Source organism: Hypanus sabinus, chromosome 20 (genome assembly GCF_030144855.1).
Source record: "Hypanus sabinus isolate sHypSab1 chromosome 20, sHypSab1.hap1, whole genome shotgun sequence".
Taxonomy (NCBI): Eukaryota; Metazoa; Chordata; class Chondrichthyes; order Myliobatiformes; family Dasyatidae; genus Hypanus; species Hypanus sabinus.
Genome location: NC_082725.1, coordinates 16,289,759 through 16,305,856, shown reverse-complemented (window position 1 = coordinate 16,305,856; position 16,098 = coordinate 16,289,759).

Below are 16,098 nucleotides of genomic sequence, written 5' to 3'. Positions count from 1 at the left end.
GTGTCGAATGCTTTGGAGAGTTCGACAAAGGCCATAAACAGGTCCTGATGTTGCTCCCGGCACTTTTCCTGAAGCTGCTGGGCTGTGAAGATCATGTCGATCGTGCTCCTGTTCTTCCTAAATCCCCACTGCGATTCAGGCAGCATTGACTCGGTGATGTTGCAGATGAGCCTCTGAAGCTTCACCTTATCCAGGACCTTTCCAGCAACAGAATGGAGTGAGATGCCCCTACTATTGCCCCAGATGGCCTTGTCACCCTTGTTCTTATAAATGACAATGATGTTTGCATTTCTCCATTGCTGTGGGATGTTCTTGTCAATCCAGGCCTTGGTGATGTATTGGTAGAGGGTGCGTATACACACATACCCTCCGTTCGTCAGTAACTTGGCAGGGATATTGTCAGTGCCAGGGGACTTATTGTCCTTATGAGAATGGACAGCTGATAGAACCTCCTGGAAAGTTGGTGGTAGACTGAGGTTGTGGATAGCAGAAGGTCAGGCAGTTTGTCCAGGATGGTGGGGCCTGTGTCAGAGTCCTGATTAAGCAGGGTGTTAAAATGCACAGCCCACCTCAGCAGAATGGTATTCTGATTCTTCAGAAGTGTCAGACTGTTTTCAGGGGAGTAACACATCGACTTATTGGGCTGTGGATGGCTTTGATAGCATGTAAAAATCATGCATGTCATTATTATCGGCAAAGGACTGGATTTCAAGTGCCTTTTCAGTCCACCACTCATTTTGTATGATCTGTATTGCCTTTTGCACTTTCCTCCGAGCTGCCGGCCAATGCTGCCTGATGCTGGTGGATGAACAGTTATCTGAAGTTGCCCGGTGTGCTTTGTGCATGTCCTTAAGTAAGTTGTGGATGGTATCTGAGTTATCGTCAAACCAGTCTTGGTGGTTCCTGCTCTCATAGCCGATGGATTGGGCTGCTGCCTCATAGAGCGCAGAGCTGATATAGATTCATTGTTGTTCCATGGAATTTTCTGAACTCGGAAAGGTTCCAGCTCCCTTAGTTTCTCAGCTAGGATGCATCGAAACTCACTTCTTGCTTTTCTGTGTTTCTCAGGCGGTCCCTCACTCGAAACATTGACGCATGATCGACTTTGTCATTGTGAGACGTAGTGACATCAAGGATGTTCTCATCACTCGTATCATGAGAGGTGCAGAGTGCTGGACTGACCACCGTATGATTGTGGCCAGGCTCCATAGGAAAGTGCGAGCCCCCCTTGCGGCTGCAAAAACCCAATAAAAAGCAGCTAAATTGCAACCATCTCCACCATTCTTTTGATTAACCTAATCTTCCAACATCCTCATTAACTTTCATGAGATCCTCAGTGCTCATCTACCTACTAATGGCAATTTTTACAGTGGCCGATTAGCTTACCAATCACAGGAGAAACCCACAGTTACAGGGTCAATATTCAAACTCTACAAGGCTGAGCTTAGGTTCTCAGTGCTGTGATACAGTAACTTTACTGGCTGTACCACTGTGCTGTCACAACATATATTTCCCCTGGTTCCATTAGAAGCTGACCATCATTTAAAAAACTGTAAAGCACAAAATACATACTAATTGAATTTACCACACAGGTTAGGCATTTAGTGGTTTAATTGCTTCTTACTTTGCTGATTGGCAGAATTTCATTCTCTTAAACTCATTAATACCCCTGTTTATTTGTCGATCTAAGAGGCAATTAAGTAAAGTAAAAGAGAGAGAAAAAGATGGTAAAATTGTGTTAAGACCTCTTTCTGTGCACATCACCACCTTAAGTATTGCCGAATAGGTCCAGCTGTGGAAAGTATAAGTCATAGAAATTTAAGCAGAATTAAATTATAAAACACGCTACTTCAGCAGAGGGCTTCCACCAAAAGTAAAAAAAGTAAAAAATGAACTTTGGTAATCATATACTTACAGCACATTGACATGAAGATTATGTTTTATAATAAAGAACAAGTTCACATGGCAGATGGCTTCTCCAGCAGAGGAAAATGGAACCATTTCACTTTCAAGTCAAATTACATCTAAGCAAATACAAAGACAGATTCAATTTAATGCAGATGAGACTGTTCCACATTGAGAGGCAGTGGTCGGCAGTAGCTGGTTGCAACTGGTTGAGTAGATGGTATCACTCTCATCCTAGTGGAAACAAACATAACACACAAAATGCTGGTAGAACACAGCAGGTCTGGCTGCACCTCTGAAAGGGAATACACAGTCGACATTTTGGACTAAGATCCTTAATCAGGGCTGGAAAGGAGTGGGGAAGAAGCCAGAACCAGGTGGGGGAGGGGAGGCTGTCTGAGCTGGCAGGTGATAGGTGAGACCAGGTCAGGAGGAAGGTGAGTGGGTGGGGAAGTAGTCTAAATAGGCTGCCTGAGTTTCCACTGAGCCATGTCCAATCTGACTGGGTCTCAGATTGTATGAGTAGTTCTGCTATGATGTAATAACTATATATTCCTGAGAAACCTTGTGTTCTAGAAAGTCTCACTCCAGCAGAACAGGCCATAGCTGCCTTCAAGCCACAGATTTAACCATGTTTTCCTAATCACAATCATACTATAACCAATATGATACATTTAATGCAAATAGGCTTCCTAATTCACGATTTTCATTTAAAAATAGAACATAGAGCAGTACAGCTCAGTACAGCTCCTTCAGCCCATGATGTTGTGGCAACATTTTACCCTACTCTGAGGTCAATCTAACCATTCCCTTCCACATTACAATTGATTTTTATGGTGAAATCCAGTTCTTTTTGTGAAAATGTACATTATAATATATAATTATTATAGATGGTGAGTCTGTTGGGACCCTGGGGGCATGTGGAAACTGTGCGGTGATTTCTTTTGAACTTATAGTCTCTTAACATCTTTGGACTATTTTTACTGTGCACATGGTCTTTTTTTTATCAATTATGCTATTGTTTGCACTGTTGTAACTATGTGGTTTTGTGCAGGTCTTGTAGCTTTAGTTTTTGGTCTTGTTTTGTCTGGTGGATTTGGAGCTCCTTTCTGGGGAACGCGCTAAGATGGTAGCACGATATTAATACGCAGCATTCTCTCCAGACTCTGGATTGGGGATTGCCAAATGTTATGTGGATTTTCTGGTGTAGTCTGTTTTGTCATGTGCTTTTGTGATATCATTCTGGAGGAACATTGTCTCATTTTTTAACTGCATTGCATTTGTGGTTTCTAAATGACAAATAAACTGAATCTGAATCTGAATCTGAATCTGAACTACCTCTACCCCAATGGAAGATGAATACTGAATGTCTCATGGTGGTTTCAAATCTCCTGGCACTTAGGTGCCAACTGTTTTCCACCAGGAGAGGATGTGCACTGTCAGAAGTCCTGAAGAAGTTAGCAATCTTGTGCGCATTGACCATTTCTGTAGGATACCAGTCAGAGTTGACAATTATGTTGAGGAAGTGCAACAAAACACAGAATTTCCCCAGTCAAAATCCTCCAAAGCAGAAGTAATGCGTCACCTTAAATCTGTGTTTTTGAAGACAATTATGACCTGTTCTTCATAGACCAGGTACGTTAAGGTTTTAGTCCACTTGCCTTTTTGCAGCATGCCAGTGCCAGGTGCCTTCTGACTTGCTCCTATAACCCAGTCTGTTCAGCACTTACTGTGCCAGCTTCTAAGCCAGTGTTTGTAGTAATACACACAGGGCAACTGAGCAGAGTCCTCCTATTCTTCTGCCACCTGTTTATCTTCAGTACAATGGACCTCATAGATGGGACAGCTTGGGGTTGCTCGGGCTGGGCAGATAGTATTCCCTGTGACTGCATAACAATGAAAACCAATAAATAAATGTGATGACTACATAGTGCAGCCGACACTTCGATTCAATATAAAAGTCATTCATTAGGGTGGCAGGCGGAGGCCAGCTGGAAACCTCACCCACGGCATGTTTAGTTTATGAGGAGCAATGGTCCAGATAGTTCCTGTGTCATTAGGATAAGGATCTCCTCCTCTGATGGGACTTTGAATCAGATTCAATGTCCAAATCAGAAACAGGTTTATTAATACTGACTTGTGAACTTTTTTGTTGTTTTGCAGCAGCTGTGCAGTACAATCTATAAAATTACTAGGAATTGCAATAAGAATATATATATAAAACATAGTGGAAAAAGAGAGCAAAATAGAGAAGGTCGCAGTCATGGGTTCATGGACTATTCAGTGATCTGATGGTGGTGGGGAAGAAGCTGTTCCTAAATCATTGAGTGTGCATCTCCAGGCTCCTGTACTTCTTCCTTAATGGTAATAATGCAAAGAGAGCAACTTGAAATGATCCCAACTTTCTGCTGGAGAAGACACTTATTTTCTGAGCTTGATCCTTCAGATTATTTTGAACTCCAATATAAATTTCACATCAAAGTGCAGGGAGTACATGAATGTGTAAGTTTATTTTTTGTTATTGATTTGTTCACTGGTTGAGGACAGCACTCATATTATCCATCAATGCCACTGAAATGAGGAAACACTTAATAGCCAAGCCAGTCAATCAGTCTAAACTCACACATAGCTGGTGTGCTTAAGACTTCTGCACAGTATTGTACTTGTCAACGTGGAACGGACAGCGAGTTTGTAAATCTGGGGGAGCAAAGGATGTTGGGAATAGCGAAGGCAGTGCATCACGGGAGGGGTGTGGGACAGGTGGCAGAAGCGTCGGTGATGACATGCCCCATCCCTGAGACACCAGGCAAGGTCACTTGATCCAAAATAATTGGTTTATTGATCATTACAGAATGTCTCTCTGGTGCTTCCTGCTCCCTTCCCTCTCCCTGCTGCTTTCCCCCTCTCAGTCCACAGTAGAGACCCATGTCAGAATCAGGTTTATCACCACTTACATATGTCATGAAACTTGTTTTTTTTTGTATCAGCAGAACAGTGCAATACATCAAATTATTACAGTACTGTACAAAAGTGTTAGGCTCCCTAGCCTGAGCTCCATCATAGCCTCCCCAGTATCCAGGACATCTTCAAGGAGTGATGTCTCAAAAAGGTGGAAATTATCATTAAGGACCCCCATCAGCCAGGACATGCCCTCTTCTCATTGTCTCCAAGGAGGAGGGGATACAGGAGAGTAAAGGCCCACACTCAAAGTTTCAGGAACAGTTTTTCACCTCTGCCATTAGATTTCTGAATGTACATTGAACCTCTGAACACTATCTCACTACGTTTTCTTTTCCTTTCTCTCTCTTTGCACTACTTATTTAATTTATCTTTTAAATTTATATGTACTACTTACTCTGATTTACAGGTTTTATTATTATGCATCGGAAAGTACTGCTGCAGCATAACAACAAATTTCACGACATATACCGGTGATTTTAGAACTGATTTTAAAACTTTTGTACAATACAGTAGGCCAGTCTGAGAAACGGTGACAGTTTTTCTCTCCGGAAGAACATAAGTGATTAAGATTGGATTTTGGCACTATCTGGTAGTTTTATAATTATTGTTACTGAGAGTTTGTTGTCATCCCTCATTTGGTGAATGAATCTAAATTCTCTAGCTGTTTGTATGATCTGAGGGACACTATACGGAAGTGGTGTAATCTTAATTTTATTACCATGGAGGAACAGAAAGCAAAGAGTCCAATGGTGATACACACAGGTGTCCTCACGTGCTGAGAAGTCATCTAAAATGATGTACATGGCAATATAAAAAGGGAAACAAAACATTAAAAAACAAAGCCACACTAAACCTTCGTTGGTTGTAGCTCCAGTAGAACATTGTTTACAGTTTTGGGTGCCACAGGAAGGTAGCCAAAGAGAAAACAAAACAACCACAAAAATATTCAAATGAGTGATATACGCAGATTTTGAGAGCTGCGGTTATTCACCCAAGAGCAGAAATGATGAAGAAATTGAGGTATTTATACTTAAAATTACCCTTGTTAAAGCAATTTGGAAGAAGTTCTTCGCTGGCACATGGGCTGAAAAGCTGATGAAAAGACACTGCCTGTAAGGAGTTTTCACATTCTCCCCCCGTGGCGTGGTTTCCTTCAGCTGCTCCAGTTTTCTCCCGCAGCTCAATGACATACCAGTTGGTAGGTTAATAGGTCATTGTAACTTGTACCATGATTAGGCTAGGAATAAGTCAGGGGATTGCTGGGTGGCCTAGCTTGAGGGCCAGAAGGGCCTATTTCATGATATATCTCAGTAAATTATTAAACTTCAGGAGAAATGTGAAGGAACCTCTTCACATAAATGGTTGTTCAAATCAGGAATGCAGTACAAATAGAAAGATGTATGTACTTTCAAAGGAGAAATTCTTTGCAGAGTGACGCGGATAAAGCTTGAGGTGTGGGACTGAATTCGACAACGCTTACATGCAGGATTTACAAGCCTAATGGTTTCCTTCCTAACTGTATGATTAAGTATTTCTATGATTCTGCATCAGTGCTCCTTTACTAACCTTGGAATGGTTTTGGAGTAAGTGCATATCTTCAGAAAGCCATTACAATTGGGCTATCATGCACACCTCTGATTCTGCTACCTCTTGCAGTAGGTTTCTAAGCCAGTAAATGCCATATCATTTTTCAGCAGAAGGACTGGGATAGCTTGGTGCTTTTTTTCTCACTTGAACTCTCTGGCCTGATTATAGTTTCCACTTCATTCCCTAGGTCCTTTGCAAGAACCTATCTAATTTCATTTTCAACAATTTATTGGATGATAATAATTTCATTTGGAGAATAGCACATTTCAATTATCATCTGCATAAAGTAATTTTTATTCCAGCATTAACTTAATGCTTTTCATTATTACCTTAACTTTGTCACTAATTGTTGCTATCTTACCAGCCAAAGGAAACAATTTAACTTAGCATAATAATTCATAAATTTGGAGATATTTTTCCAATTAATTTCCTCATCTATAGTGAGAAGAAAACCTTCCAATTGCTAATATCCCTCCTTAACTACAATCTCTTGTCCCTGATATCGTCTCAGTGAATCTACACTGGGTTATTCACCATTTACATTTTTTCCATAATAGCACACATGGGACCAATTTAAGAAATATAGATGGAAAATTGCAAGGAGCATGTCAATATTATCTGGTCATCTTCTACCAAAATTCCCGACACTCAACCTCAATTTAATTCCATAATATTGACCCAAGTAATATTGACCTCTGTAATTAAGATCTTTCAAAATTAATAATTAAGTCAACTAAATATTACACAGATGGGTTTAAATGATTATCCAAATATATATAAAAGAGAACAGAAAAGAAAATTCTGCTGATAGGATTCAATGAAAAAGAAATGGGAAGAGGCTGATGTGAAATACAAAGCTTTGGGAATTTGGTCACTTTATGTAGAGCTGTTCTTCTGAAAAAAATTGTGTTCCTCTGAAGATCTGCCTAGATATTTCCATTCAGGCTGATGACATTCCTATGTATCTGATTAGATTTCTGTGTTGAAATGATGATATTTCCTGTTGCTGATGAGGAAATTAGTCCAATTTGATCTGGATGTATATGTTGTTGTATAGTCTCAGGACAAATAATGGACAAATAATGCATGAAATGGCAAACTCTGACAACCCTGTGATTTTGCAGGGACTTTAACCAGGCCAGCTTGAAAAAGTATCTAAATAATTACCAACAACAAATCACTTGCAGCACCAAAGGATGCAACACACTGGAGCATTTTTACACAACTATTAAGAATGCCTCCATGCCATTTCACACCCTCCCTTCGGAAAGTCTGATCACCTGGCTGTATGTCTTCATCCTGAGTATAGGCAGAGACTGAAGACTGCAGCACCAGTAGTGAGGACCAAGGAAGTATGGACAAGGGAAGCACAGGGGCACTTACTGGACTGCTTTGAATCGGTGGACTGGATTGCATTCAGGGATTTGTTTTTGAATCTGGATGAGTATGCTGCAATTGTTACTGATTTAATTAAAAATTGTGTGGATCAGTGTGTGCCTATGAAATCTTGTTGTTCTTTCCCAACCCAAAATCTGTGGATGATCCAGAAGGTATGTCATCTACAGAGGGCTATTTCTGTGGCAATTAAATCTGGTGACCCAGGGCTGTCCAAGAAAACCAGTTATGACTTGTGGAGGGCTATCTCAAGGGTGAAGAGTCAATTCCAACTGAGATTGGAGGTGACATTGGATGCACGACAACTCCGGCAGGGTTTGTAAGACATTACTTCGAACAAAGAAAAACCTAATAGCATGAATGGCAGCAATACCAGATGAGCTCAATGCCTTCTCTGCCCACTTTGAAAGGGAGGATATAATCACAGCTGTGAAAATCCCTGCTGCACCTGGTGACCCTGCAATCCCTGTCTTGGAGGCTGGTTGGATGGAGTACGCAGTAAGGCTTTGAAAACTTGTGTCAACCAAATGGCAGGAGTATTCTAGGACATTTTCAACCTCTCACTGCTACATTTGGAAGTTCCCACTTGCTTTAAAAAGGCAACAGTTATAACAGTGACTAAGAGTAGTGTGAGCTGCCTTAATGACGAAGTAGCCCTCACATCTATGGTGATGAAATGCTTTGAGAGGTTGATCATGGCTAGAATGAACTCCTGTCTCAGCAACGACCAGGGCCCACTACAATTTGCCTGCTGCCACAATAGGTCAATAGCAGATGCGATCTCACTGTCTCTTTACACGGCCTTAGATCATCTGGACAATATAAACATTGTCAGGTTGCTGTTTGTTAACTACAGCTCAGCATTTAATACCATCATTTCCACAGTCCTGACCGATAAGCTATAGAACCTGGGCCTCTGTACCTCCCTCTGCAATTGGATCCTCAACTTCCTAACCAGAAGACCACAACCTGTGTGGGTTGGTGATAACATCTCCTCTTCACTGATGATCAACACTGGTGCACCTCAGGAGTGTGTGCTTAGCCAACTGCTCTATTCCCTCTATATCGTGACTCTGTGGCTAGGTATAGCTCAAATACCATCTATAACTTTGCTGATGATACAACCATTGTTGGTAGAATCTCAGATGGAAATGAGAGGTCATACAGGAGCAAGATATACCTGCTAATTGAGTAGTGTAGCAGCAAATACCTTGCTCTTGACATCTGTAAAACAAAAGAGCTGATTGTGGCCTTCAGGAAGAGTAAGATGTGGGAACGTGAATCAATCCTCGTAGAGTGATCAGAAATGGATGGAGCAAGCAATTTCAAGATCCAGGGTGTCAAGATCTCTAAGGATCTAAGCTGGTCCCAACATATTGATGCAGCTATAAAGAAGACAAGAAATCTGCTATATTTCATTAGGAGTTTGAAGAGATTTGGTTTGTCAACTATAACACTCCAAAACTTCTATAGATGTACCATAGAGAGCATTCTGACAGGCTGCATCACGGTCTGGTACAGTGGGTGCGGCAGGGGGACTGAAAGAAGCTACAGAAAGTCATAAAATTAGTCAGCTCCATCTTGGGTACTAGCCTCCAGAGTATCCAGGACATCTTCAAGGAGTGGTACCTCAGGAAAGTGACATCCATTATTAAGGAAACCCATCACCCCGTCTTCTCATTGTTATTGTCAGGAAGGAGGTACTGAAACCTGAAGGCACTCACTCAGTGATTCAGGAACAGCTTCTTCCCCTCTGCCATTTGATTCCGAAATGGATATTGAACTCGTGAACACTTCCTCACTTTTATAATATGTATAATTTCTGTTTTTGTATTATTTTTAATCTATTTATATATCTACACGCACACACACTTACTGTAATTGATTTACTTATTGATTATTTTTTCCTTTCTATATTATCATGTATTGCATTGAACTGCTGCTGCTATGCTAACAAATTTCACGACACATAATAAACCTGATTCTGATTCTGAGAGCCAGCGCCTTTTTCCCAGAAGGCCAATATCAAATACGAGGAGGCATAGATTTATGTTGATTTGAGGGAAGTATAGGGGGATACTAAAGGTAAGTTACTTACACAGAGAACAGTGGGTGCATGGAATGTGCAGCCACCGGTGTTGGTAGAGGCAGACTCATTGGGGATATTTAAGAGATTCTTAGGCACATGGATGAACGAAAAATGGAGGACTATGTGGGGGGAAGGTTTAGATTGATCTTGGAGTAAGTTAAATGGTCAGCACAACATAGTGGACCGACGGGCCTGTACTGCGCTGTTCTGTTTTACATTCTAATACCCTAAGTGTTCGAAGCTCTAGTCTCCTGGACAAGACAGACCATGACCCAATGATAGACCGAACTACCTGATCCCAGATAGGTGATCCAAGTCTCCCCAACCCAAACCTTGAGCTCCATAATGGGCCAGACTGAGACCTCAAACCCACTAATACTCCCCCTATACTTTCCCCAGATCAGCATAAAATTATGCCTTCTCATATGAGATATTGGCTGTCGGAATCAGAATCAGGTTTATTATCACCGGCATGTATTGTGAATTTTTTAAAATTAGCAGCAGCAGTTCAATGCAATATATGATAGTATAGGAACAAGTAAATAAATAAATAAATAAACAAATAAATAAATAAATAAGTATATACTGGTGGCCCCCGTTTATCGAACGCTCACTTTACGATAACTCGCTGTTATGAAAGACCTACATCAGTACCTGTTTTCGTTAACAAAAGAGGATTTTCACTTTTATGAAAAAAAGACGCCCACCTTATACATGTTTTTACCCCAAGAAAGACTAACATGACTGTGAAGCCTTGTGTGGGCAGTTGTGTGCACATGCATCTATGTATGTATGCGTGTACGTGCCAATTTTTCTTTTCCAAATCGATTTTGGCTCAGTGTCTTCCTGATTCTGATAAGTGAAACTACACCATACATACAATATTTCTACTTTATATAGGCTGTATATTTATCATATCATTCCTGCTCTTACTATACGTTCGCGTTATTTTAGGTTTTATCTGTTATTTGGTATGATTTTGTAGGTTATTTTTTGGGTCAGAGAACGCTTAAAATTTTTTCCCATATCAATTAATGGTAATCGCTTCTTCACTTTACGACATTACGGCTTACGGAAGTTCTCACTGGAATGCTCTACCTTCAGATAGCGGGGGGCAACCTCTATATGTATATTGCCTTTTCCTGTGAAGAGTGCTTGATGACTCTGGGCCTGTATTCACTAGAATTCAGAAGAACGATGGGCAACTTCATTGAAACCTATCGAATGGTGAAGGGCCTTAATAGAGTGAATGTGGAGAGGATGTTTCCTGTAGTGGGAGAGCCTAAAACCAGAGGACAGTCTCAGAATGGGGGGGTGTCCTTTTAGAGAGGAGATGAGGAGGAATTTCTTTAGCCAAGCAGTGGTGAATCTGTGGAAATCTTTGCCACAGGCAGCTGTGGAGCCCAAGTCTTTATGTATATTTAAAGCATAGATTGATAGATTCTTGACTGGTCAGGGCATGAAGGCATACAGGGAGAAGGCAGGAGTCTGGGGCTGAGAGAAAAATTGGATCAGCCATGCTGATATGGCGGAACAGACACAATGAGGCCAGATGGCCTAATTGAGTTCCTATATCTTATGGTCTTTTGGTCTTAGTACCCCACCTGTCAACCTCTGACAGTGGCCACCCTCTCCTCACTGGTTGGATTCAGGTCAAGTAGTCGTGTATTTGTTATTCCTGATCCCTACCCACTCCTGGACCTGGCCTCACTCCTAGATCCACAGTGGCAAAATAATCTGCATGTAATGGAAATACAGTTGGACTCAAGAAGCAAAGCTATGGCAGTTTGCATTACACAGCCTTCAACACTCTTGTAAAACAATCAGACTGGATGGGTTCTTCCTGTGTCTCTATTTCATTTAATTTGAAGTATCAGAATGGCTCAGCGGTGATATTTATACTGTTTTGCCTCCCGAGGCTGTAACCTGGGTGTCGGGATTATAGAAAAAGTGGACAGAGTGGAAAAAATACCCTTAAGGGAGCCCTCCTGATCGGCTAGTCGATTTGAATTACTGTAAGTGTAACAAATCAGGATGGGCTCCCATTAAGGACTGGCTGTTCTCCAGTTTTCTTGTAATTGCTGACCTCGGGCAATCTGCAGGACCAAGCTGTGAAGCTGCAATATCAGTGTCTCGCAAACCATACGCTTCAGTGCCAGAAACCCCAGCATGAGACCCCGTGCTGCTATTTTTGCTGGATCTGGTAGTTCCCTTTCCAGGATCACCAAGAAAAGAGATCCCTCAGGGCTCAGCTTCTTCCACTTAATTGCTGTTTACTACTTCCTTGTAGGTCTTGCTGCTTTGAGTCGGCTTTGCTTCTTATGGGCTTGAGCAGTAAATTAGCTTTTTCCCCTGCTGATTGATCTTTCTATTATTTCATCTTAAACTATTCAAACATTCAATTGCAATTGGCCAGAGGGAAGTTCGTGCTCTTCGGATGTAATCAAAATTTTTGTTAAGATGTATTACAAAGTGTAATTACAAGCTGGAGAATTAATGTTCGTGATTTCCAATTTTTTTTCTTGCAGGCATACCCGTAAAAAAAAAACACATCAGTTTTCAGAGAAGGGAGCTGAGTATCAGCTGGCTATCCAAAAATATTATTGAATTCCCATACTTGCCTTGGTTTAGCTTGTCCCAGGACCATTTTCTGCTTGACAATGACTGAGGTATTTTTGGAACAAAGGCTGAAGTGGTATCCACCAACTGAAGGAGCACAAAAATTGCAGTCCTGTATTCCTGATCTGTGCTCACTTTTGGATACAGAAAGCGTATTCAGTCCCAACACAATTCCTGGAATGGTTCCAACTACAGATACAAGGAAAAATGATCTCGGAGGAACCGCTACCAATCACAGGTGGATACTTGGTATCTTTGAGAGTTTGATAAGCACTTGTATTGATTGCACAAGTAATACCTTAATTATCCACAACATCCACCCAACCTGAACTTAAGTTATCACAACAGGCAGCCTTCAACAGCAGTCAGCTCCCCAATGGCAATACAAATAGACAGTACAGCTTTTCTTTTGTATTTTAGCCAGCTGGATGGTGTTATGGCTATAGGTCTGAAGAGGCAGAAAAGGAAAACAGGATATTTGAGTTTTATGTGATTTTGTTGGCTTTGAACTTGATTTTTTTCCCCTTTTTGGAATGCACGAAGAAAATACTCTTAGCCAGAATTCATTTGCAGTAGCTTGTGTTATTTTATGGTGGTGGTGGGGGGGGGGGGGTAAGTATCTGTCATATAAAATCTTGGCCTGAGCGTTGGGTTTAACTCTTTTTCCTACCTTTTGTGAGTTGTCCATTAAACACCCATGCTTCACCAATTACCATATAATAAGTTTATCCATTAGCTACTCTTGTTTATTCTTAACCTTATCTGCTTTAAGATTGATGAGAAATTCCAAGTGCAGAACATTGGGACATTGCCAGCTTTGGAAGACTGGCTCCGTTGCAGGCATGACATCAATTTTAAGCAGGATGCGAGTAGCCAGCAATGTGTCATGGAAGATCTTGGAGCTATGCTGTTGTATGTTACCAGATGTATCTAGAAAATTGGAAAAATAAAGAAAAGTTTTTACGAAGCAAAAAAAAAAATCCAGTGACAAATCACAGAGTCGAGTTAAGTAATCTTCAATAACAACAAACATGTGCATTTATGTGACACCTCAAGGTCATTAATGTGACATTAGTAAACAGCAAAATGATTTAGGATTGATATTAGAATAAATGAAAGCAAAGAAGTAGGCTTAAAGGAGCATCATAAAATAGGATATAGAGACAAGGAGGCAGAAAGATTTAGGAAGGGAAATCCAGATCTAAACCAGAACTCACGTCCATTATTGATAGAGTGATTAAATGCAGTGATTATCTAAATGCTAACAATAGTGGAGACAAGTGTTCTTTGAGATTTTAAAGCTGGATATAAACTAGAGCTGTGGAGTGGTTTGAAAACAAGAATGTGATTTTGATAATCAAGGCCTATTTTCTACTGATTTATTGGCAATTGTGCTGGATTACCACTCCCAGACTCCCTCTGAGAAGGAAGTGGCGAACCACAACAATCTTTCAGGAACAACAGCACAGCCTCTGGTGATATTACTCCCACAGAGTCTTTAGATTGGGAGATCTCGGATATATCCAGAGATATATCTCCAAGTCAGACCTAATCGGAAACATGCACACAAGATTGTTCACTGGTCCAAATTTCCTTTGTTCCTTTGCTGGAGGTTGTGTCCTTTGAGGCACCTCCCAGTCTCTACCCAGCTAACAGGATCAACCTGATACTCATTTCTAAATCCTCACCTGCAGCCTGTTTGGACCCAGCTCTCATCCACAACCCTCGTTCACTCATACGAACCAGCCTCACCCAGTTGTTCCTCGCCTTCAGTTACCTTGTTGCCTGGTTGTGTTAAATATTTTTCTCCCTTGTTTTGTGGCCCCTCGTGACTTGTTATTTTGTAGTTTATCAATAAAATATTATTTACTGCTAAATCCTCTCTGTTGCTCTACTTTTGAGTTAACCCTCCTCTACTTCTCTTGACAGGATGAGTGAACTAATGATTGACCCACCAGCATATGCTGCTATTTGGGACATTAAAACCACCATTTGCAATAAATGTGAAGATTTTACCACTGAGATGCACAGGGTTTTTGGCCATCTGGCAAGTGGATAGGAGGCAGTGGATTGGATTCTTCGCCTCCTGCAAGGCTCACGGTTGTTGCTGGATTACAGAGTGGAATTCAGGGCCTCGTGGTGGAGAGTCACTACAGTGCAGAAATGCTACTGGCCTATCAGCTCTCAGAGTGCTTGAAAGATGAGCTGTCTACCTGGGAGATGCCCACCAATTTAGAAAGTCCCAGCACTCTGGATCTCCAAACTGACATACATTTCATGGAATGACCTTCCAGATCATCAGCCAGAATGCAAGCTCTGCTCCCACAATCACTTCAGACTGCTGAACTCTCATCAGCAATGCCTCCAGAAGCCAAGCACTTGGGGAGAACACCCTTATCCCTCAAATGTGTGAGTGTTGGCAGAAATACAACTTGTGCGCTTACTGTGGAGGCACTGATAACCCATGCATCACAAGCCCACTGCCTCCAGGGAAACGGCTCCATTTAGAGATAAGGGATCTTCTATCTGGTAAGCTCACTCCTGGCTCCTTGTTCCAGCCCTGTAGCCTGATTCACTCTCTCTGTCCTCCTCCACACCCTGGCAGTTCTACGCACCTAGAGGCTCTGATGGATTTCAGGTAGCCGGCAACTTTCTGGACTGGAATCTGTGTGTGCAATCTGGACTCACTGCCCAGCCTACTTACCTCTCACCCCTTCTACATTACGGCCAATGATGTACGACGCTTGGGTTCTAGGATCATCAGAGCACACACACAGCCTGTGCACATAAGTGTCAGAGAGCACCGTGAGTCCACCCAGTCTGTCTCATCGACTCGCCCAACACTCCTCTCATCTTGATTTACCCCTGGGTCTCCACTCAGGATCCTCACTTTGCCTGGTCACCTGCTTCACTGCTGAGTCAGGGATGCACCTACTGGACCACCTGCTTGCAGCCTCTGTTGAGTTCACTCCATAAGAATGAAAGACGAGACAAGCTCTCGACTTCCCCAGGCTCCTGCAGGAATGTTGTGATTTAGCTATTGCCTTCAGTAAAAGGGAAGCTAGCACCCTGCTGCCTCACAGACCATATGATTGTGTGATCAACATCCTTCTGGGCATCACCCCTCCCCAAGGTAATCTATTCTCACTCTCCCCTCTTGAGACCCAAGCTGTAAATGACTCCATTACCGAAGCATTGCAGCACAGGTTAATTCAACCATCCCAGTGCCCAGATAGTACAGGATTCTCCTTCATCGAAAAGAAAGACGGGAATCTCCATCAGTCCATTGCCTACCATAAGCTCAACAATATCACCATTAAAAACTGCTACTATTATGTTTTATTAACTCCAGAAACTAATCAGAAGAAAAAACATGGGAAAGCTGGAGATAACCCTTGTCTACTCATAGTTTTACTTTTACTGACGTGCACATATGACATAGTGGTATAATGACACATATAAGATGTGATGGCATTATGACGTATGCCATTCATGTACTTTTACATATAATTGTTAGTGAATTATGTAAACAAAAATGTTTA